Source organism: Akebia trifoliata, unplaced genomic scaffold (assembly GCF_017979445.1).
Source record: "Akebia trifoliata isolate Shusen 1 unplaced genomic scaffold, ASM1797944v1 Contig00378, whole genome shotgun sequence".
Classification (NCBI taxonomy): Eukaryota; Viridiplantae; Streptophyta; class Magnoliopsida; order Ranunculales; family Lardizabalaceae; genus Akebia; species Akebia trifoliata.
In genome coordinates, this window is record NW_028236996.1 from 16,506 (window position 1) to 24,763 (window position 8,258).

Sequence of the window (8,258 nt, forward strand, 5' to 3'; positions counted from 1 at the left end):
ATCCAAGCTTGCACCTAACATATCCTCATACTATCAAATCTTTTGAAATTTATATCCCCTCGTGTTCCTCTAGGGATAGGATGGTTTCTATTTGAATTTCTTAGGATTAATTTTTTTTCGAGGTCAATGACCTTTGCTTCTTCGATTAGAGGATGAGCACGAAATTTATCTTCATATTTAGGAGGGACTTCTTTATTATAAGAATCTATGCTTGAAGTTAATCCTTTAATGCGCTTGAGATATTCAAAAGTTTCTTTTATCCAATCAAATTCAGAAGGGACAACAGACACCTCTATGACTCGACAAACTAACTCGACTCAACAAGGAAAAAGTAGACTCGATCTAAAGAAAACATGACATTGATGGATTGATTAAAAAAATTGGACTCAAGTGTAGACATTCCATTTTCGCGCTTGCCTAATTAATCAACTCGTCAACCCGATTATGACGGTTCCCAATGATGGATGAATATTCCAATGCTTTATTTTGTTACTAGATATCTTTTCAAAAATTCGGATGAGGTATCTCAAGTAAAAAAAACTTTAGAAACCACGCTATGCTAGGAAAATATAACCCAAAAACATAGAAATCATCATTTTACGACAAAAAGAAGTTTTACGAGAAAAAATCATCAAAAAATTATTAAATTATTAAAATACCCTTGACATCAAAACATCCCTAGAGCTTACACTTCGCTTAAAAAACTCCTTTTGAACACATAAAACAACAACTAAAAATCAAATAAACTATTTCACCAACTTTCACCAAATTCAAAAAAATTACGAAAATACCCCTCATAGGATCCACGACCATTTGACAAAAAAACCCATAAATGACACAAACTGATACTTCCACTGAATTTGTTATGAAAAACTGAATTCAAAATATCGCAAAACATAAAAAAATGACCTCTCAACCCAAAAGTCATCTTTAAGGGCAAAATGGTAATTTTCCAACCCTAAAAATTAAAAATTTTAAAATTAATAATTAAAATATTAATAAATGTAAAATAAAATCTTAATAAATTAAATTTTAAAATTTTAAACAAATAAAATCAATTAATTAAGCCTATGGGTCAAATTTTAAGTGGTGACCCACTTATTCAAGTAGGGCCCACTTGATATTTATTAAAAGGCCTATTCATTTGGGGTCCCAAAGAATTAAAACTATAATCAGAGAGGTTCTCCAAAAAAAATTAAAATTTTTTTCATTTTACATAAGAATTAAAATCCTAATTTAAAACCCTAATTAACCTTATCTTAAAGAGACTTAGTCAAACTGAAAGACTCCCAAAAAACTCTATAAATAGGAGCCTCTACAATCCAATCTGGCAGGTCAAGAAAAAGCCTAGGATAAATAGGCCAGAAACTCCTCCCAGCCTTCCCAAAATCCTAAATCTGAAGCCTCAAGTCCCTATATAACATCCAAACCCTAGTTTTTGCTTAAAAAACACCCAGAAACCCTTCAAAAACACCTAGAAATCTTTTTAAAAAAATATAAAAAAATAAAAAAAATACTCAGATCGAAGAAGAGAATACTTTGTCCTAGAAATCAGAAGTAGATTTAGTGACGAAAAAAAAGTAGGAAAACTCACACGAGGACGCTCTCCGCCAGTGCTGAGCGAACTAATTATCGCAATCCGCCGAGTAAGTCAGATTTTATTTTATTGTACCTTTTAGGTTGTTTTTTTTAGCAATGCAATTTTTGGGAAAGTACATACCGACATTTGCCGGGTGTGGTTGGTGCCTAACACCTTCCAACCCCGTAACGTGATTCTCAGACCCATTCTATGTGTAGATCCATATTTTTTTTCTATTTAGAGTCAATGTTTCGGTTCCTATACCATAATAACTAGGTGGCGACTCCCAAACACCAAAAAGCGAATCCGCAACCCACGGATCGAAGGTATTTTCAGTGGCGACTCCACTAGGGATATTTTTGAGGATCAAACTTAAAAAATCCCAAATATTGATGCATTTCCAAATAGACCTAGTTTTTATTTTATTTTTTTATTTGTTTATTTATTCCTTTTTTTTTTTATAGATTTTATTACTTTTGTTCTTTTGTCATCATTTGATTGGATTTTAAGTATATTATTTTAGAATATTGTTTTCTATGGTGCAATTGAGGTCACAATGGGTGACTCATAATAATTTTAAATCTTCAAAAATTGAGAATGGAATGATGGTGGTTGGGATGAGGAATCAAGGATATTTTTAGAAATTTTTTTTGAGATTAAATTTTTTTAGCACATTATTATGCATGGGTGACGAGTTGTGAAAATAAATTATTTGTAAGTGATGGGCGAAGTAACAGAAATTGTTTTTTTTATTATTGTGCATGATGAGGAGGGAATTAAAAAAAAAATCGCAAAAAAGAAAAAAATAAATAAATAGCACATTGTGCTGGTGTGCCCTTGGCAAAACGACTTTCTTTATTCTTATATCTTCTTCCCCATATATGTTGAAGGAAGGGTAGTAAAGAAGAGAGATGTCTCTCTCTTCTTCATCTCTCTCTTTCTCTCTCTAACCCAGATCTACTAACCCAAAGCTCAAAGATCTTAGCTTGCTAGATTTAAATCCTAACCTTAATCTTGATCTTCATCTCATGGATTCTAAAATGGCAGCAATACCTCATCTCACCATTAATGGTGCAGAAGAAGACAATCATTCTGTGAATCCGAGTTCCTCACTCAGGAAGAGGTGATTCGTCGCCGATCTCGTCAAGTCAAACAGCTTGAGAAGATCTACAAAGATCACTATTGGGCATTAATGGATAAACAAAAAAGAAAAATACATTTATGTGTCTTTTAAGGAATCATTGATTTCACCTTCAATTGGTGGAGAACTTACTATTGGGTCTGAACTTGGTGATCCATTCTTTATGAATGATTTTCGGCAACTTTTCGACAATATTGGTGACTTTGGTGATCTTCAACTACCAAATGATTTTATGAACTTGGACTTTGATCATGGAGTTGAAGACCTTGCTTGGATGGATGAGCCTTTGAACCTGGTTTGCCCATAAGTTTTACAGTTAGAAAGTCATAGTTTATTGGTTCTCTTTTTTGCTTCCGAGTTTTTGTGAACAAGTATTCTCTAGAACAACTTTGGGAGATTCTGGTTTTGTGGTTGAGAGTTTATAATTTTATTATATATGAGAGACAGAGAGACAGAGAGAGAGAGGTGTGGACAGCAACATTTGTGAGTTGAGTTGTGTGTTGTAGCAGCAACATAATAAAAAAATAAAAATAAAAATAAAAAGTTGAAACTTGGTTGTGCTGGCGGCAACATGTAAAAAACGAATTGTGTTTTGTATGATTTGTTAGCCCCAATTAACCCCTATTCTCTACTACCCCTTCATTCTCGCACGCATAAAACCCCTATTTTTCGAAGCTCTTGAGGTGGTCCACGTTTTCTTCATCACGTCTCTTAAGGCTTAGAGACGTGACGCACTAATGGTCGAAGTGTGGCAACTAATCAGATCGTGAACGAGTACTTGATGGAAGCTTCGTTCAAGATCGGTTATTTAAGATAGGTTTTGGTCCCTAAACTCCTCACTCTCTCTTAATCTCTCCTTCATTTTTACACCATCAATCAAGAGTGATTCCGAGTTTGGAAGTACCAAATCGAGATCAACAGATCTGCAGTGTAAGAGGGTGAAATCAATGGCTGGAGGTATTTATACGAATTTTGGGCATTTTCAGTTTTGATTCTCTTGATTTTATTTCCGCATTTATTTGAGAATCAATATTTCAGATTCAGATTTTAATCTTACATTTGGTATCAGAGCGCTCAAAATCTCTGTCTTGATTATTTAATTCTTATGTATTCGAAAATATTTATATTTTTCTATTTTTTGTTGAAATTTTATTTTAAAATTTGATTTTGATACATACGAGAGCTAGAAAATCAGTGAGAAATTAGATTTCTAATTTTATCTATCTTTAAACAATTTTTTTAATGATAAAATTTTGATTTGGAGACTGATTTTGACTGTTGGGTTGCATCGGATCGAAATTAGAACGTCGAAAAATCATTGAGAGATTAGATTTATAATTTTTATATATATTTTAAACTATATTTATATATCTTTTGGAGTTTTATCTGATGAGTTGTATCAGATCCAAATCGGATAGATATTCGATAGAAATCGGATAGAAATCGGATCGAAATCGGATATAAATCGAATAGATTTCGGATAGACTGAAAGTTGAAGAAGACAAATTCTAAAATTGTTTAGGCATTTATTTAGCAACATGCCTATTATTTATTTATTTATTTTGCATATGATATTCAGTTTGTTTAATTGTATGCAATTTATTCAGATTTATATATGTTCGCATGAATTAATTATTCTGCTTAAATTAATTATGGAAAATTTTGGATGAAAATTTATGCTTAAAATTATAGGATTGATTATGCATAATAATGACATGTTAGTTTCAGTTAATTTTTTATGCAAAATAATTTTTAAGCATAAATGAATAATGTCTAAGTGATCCATATAATTTTAGTTAATTAGAGAATAGCCACAGCATCTTTAATTAAACAAAACTATAATTAATTAGGATCACATAAAGTTTATTTAGACATCAATTGTAATTAATTATACCTAATATAATAAATTTTATCCCACAGGAAATTTTATTATATTTATATAATTAATTAGGATAAAATATAAAATTATTCATAACTTACCCACAGGAATTATGAATTAATAATTTGGTAGTTTTATCATAAAGTTTAATCTAAGATAGAATATACATCAAATTATATACCTTGTATAATTACGAATTAAGTAAATATTTTGATTTATTCTATCATAAGGAATGATTAAATCTTTTGAATTAAAAATTTAGCCTACAGGTAATTTTTAATCATTAGACTCAATTTTTAAGCATGATTTACATTGGTAAAACATGAAATTATTTAGGTCTCAATTTTAACATAAACATGTAATTTTTTATTTATGCAGCTTCACAAACTGCGAATTTTTCTGATATCCGATGTGATATTCCCGAATTAAAGGGTGATAACTATAAAGTATGGAAAGAGAGAATTCTCCTTCACTTAGGATGGATGGACATTGATTATGTTATTAGGAAAGACGAACCACCTGCGATTTCCGATACCAGCTCTACAGTGGACATTATGCTTTATGAAAAATGGGAGCAATCTAATCGCCTCAGCGTAATGTTCATTAAGACAAAAATCTCTGCTGGTATTCGTGGTTCTGTAGATCAGCATGATAATGTCCGAGACTTGCTGAAAGCCATTGATGATCAATTCGTCACTTCAAAGAAGACACTCGCAAGTACCCTAATCATGAAGTTCTCATCCCTAGGGCTCACCAATGTCAAAGGTGTGCGTGAGCACATCATGCATATGAGGGATATTGCGGCTCAATTAAAGAATCTCGAGGTTGAAATGTCGAAGTCCTTTCTGGTGCACTACATTTTGAATACCCTTCCGCATCAATACGGGCCCTTCAAAATCTCTTACAACACACATAAAGACAAATGGTCAATTAATGAACTCATGACCATGTGTGTTCAAGAGGAAAGAAGGCTAATGATGAAACTAGGTGAGAGTGCAATGCTGGCTAGGCGAGGAAAGGGCAAATTTCAGGCTAATCAGAAAAGGAAAGGTAAAATACCTCCCCAAGCTAATATCAAGAAAAATTCCAAGTGTTTCTTCTGTAAAAAGATGGGACACGTGAAGAAGGAATGCGCCAAATTTAAGAAATGACTTGAGGATAAAGGTAATTCAATCTCATTTGTTTGTTATGAATCTGATATGGTTAATGTAAATATTAACACATGGTGGATTGATTCTGGATCAACAATCCACATTTCGAATTCCTTGCAGGGTTTACAAAACCTAAGGAAGCTAGTGGGAACTGAGCAAAGCATCTTATCCGGAAACAAGATGGGCTCACATGTGGAGGCTGTAGGGACATGCTGTTTAACTTTAAGTAGTGGTTTTGTTTTAGAATTAGAAAAGACCTTTTATGTTCTAAGTTTTTCTAGAAACTTGATTTCAGTTTCAAGACTTGTACTTTTTGGATATTCTTTTCACTTTTCAGAAATATCATTTAATTTATTTTATAAATCTGATTGTATTGGGAATGGTATTTTGTCTGATGGTCTTTACTGCATTAATTTACAAAACAATACCACTTATAATGCTATGCATGTTCAAACTGGCACTAAAAGATGTGTTATTAATGAGGATTCCTCTACATTATAGCACCGGAGATTAGGTCATATCTCCATAGAGAGGATTAAAAGATTAGTAAATGATGGGGTACTTAGTACTCTAGATTTTACTGATTTTGAGACTTGTGTGAACTGCATAAAGGGAAAGCAGACCAACAAGTCAAAGAAAGGTGCTAATAGGAGTTCAGCCATATTAGAAATCATACACACTGATATATGTAGTCCAGACATGGATTCACATGGTCAGAAATACTTCATCTCCTTCATAGATGATTATTCACGATATATGTATCTCTACATGTTTCATAACAAGAACGAAGTATTAGATGCCTTTAAAATCTTTAAGGCTGAAGTAGAGAAACAATGCGACAAACAAATTAAGATCGTGAGATCAGATAGAGGTGGAGAATATTATAGTAGATACACAGAGAATGGACAAGCACCTGGGTCATTTGTAAAGTTTCTTCAAGAGCATGGGATTGTTGCCCAATACACCATGCCTGGTTCACCGGATCAGAATGGTGTAGTAAAAGGAAGAAACCGAACATTATTGGACATGGTGCGGAGTATGCTAAGCAACTCTAATCTTTATAATTCCTTGTGGGCTGAAGCACTATATTAAACCGAGTTCCAACCAAGGTTGTTTCTAAAACGCCATTTGAATTATGGAAAGGTTGGAAACCGAGTTTGAGACATATGCGCGTTTGGGGATGTCCGTCTGAAGTAAGAATTTATAATCCACAAGAAAAGAAACTGGACCCAAGGACCATTAGTGGGTATTTCATTGGATATGCTGAAAGGTCTAAAGGTTACAGATTTTTTTGTCCATCTTACAGCACAGCACTGGATTGGAATCAAGAAATGCAAAGTTTTTAGAAAATGACTTGATCAGTGTGAGTGATCAAATCAGGACTATTGGTTCTGAGAATGATCATTCAGAGTCTCAACCTTCCATTTCAGGTGATAGATTGGTTATTGTTCACAGCACTCCTCAAGTATAAACTAGTGTTGAACAACCAATCATTGAAGTTCCACAAGCTGTTGACAACATTCCGGTAGATCAGGTTGTTCAAGAGTTGCCAGAGACTTCTGAATAACGAGTTGAACCTCATACTTTCGAGGAAGATGATGGTGCGACATTAAGAAGATCTGTTAAAACTAAGAAGTCAGTAATTTTTGCTAATTATGTTGTGTATCTGCAAGAATCTGACTACAACATTGGAGTCGAAAATGATCTTGAATCTTTTTCGCAAGCCATGAGTTGCAAAGAATCAGAATTATGGTACAATGCCATGGAGGAAGAGATGAATTCTATGAAGAGTAACGGAGTCTGGAACCTTGTTGAGTTGCCTAATAGTGCAAAAGCCATTGGTTGTAAATGGGTCTTTAAGACAAAGAAATACTCATTAGGCAACATTGAGAGATACAAGGCAAGACTCGTTGCTAAGGGATTTATTCAGAAGGAAGGAATCGATTACACGGAGAATTTTTCTCCTGTATCTAAGAAAGATTCCTTGCGTGCTATTTTGGCATTAGTAGCCCATTTTGTCTTAGAGTTGCAACAAATGGATGTGAAAATGGCATTTCTTAATGGAGATCTAGAGGAGAAGGTTTACATGAAACAACCTGAAGGATTCCCCTCTAGTGATGGTGAGCAATTGGTTTGCAAGCTTAAGAAATCCATATACGGTTTAAAACAAGCATCCCGTCAATGGTATTTAAAATTTCATAATGTAATTTCTTCATTTGGTTTTGTAGAAAATATTATGGATCAATGTATATACCAGAAGGTCAGAGGGAGTAAAATTTGTTTTCTTGTTTTATATGTGGATGATATTTTGCTAGCAACCAATGATAAGGGTTTGCTACATGAGGTGAAACAAGTCCTCTCTAAAAACTTTGATATGAAGGATATGGGTGAGGCGTCTTATGTCATTGGCATTAAGATCCATAGAGACAGATTTCGAGGTATCTTGGGTCTGTTGCAGGAAACCTATATCAATAAGATTTTAGAGAGATTTCGGATGAAGGATTGTAT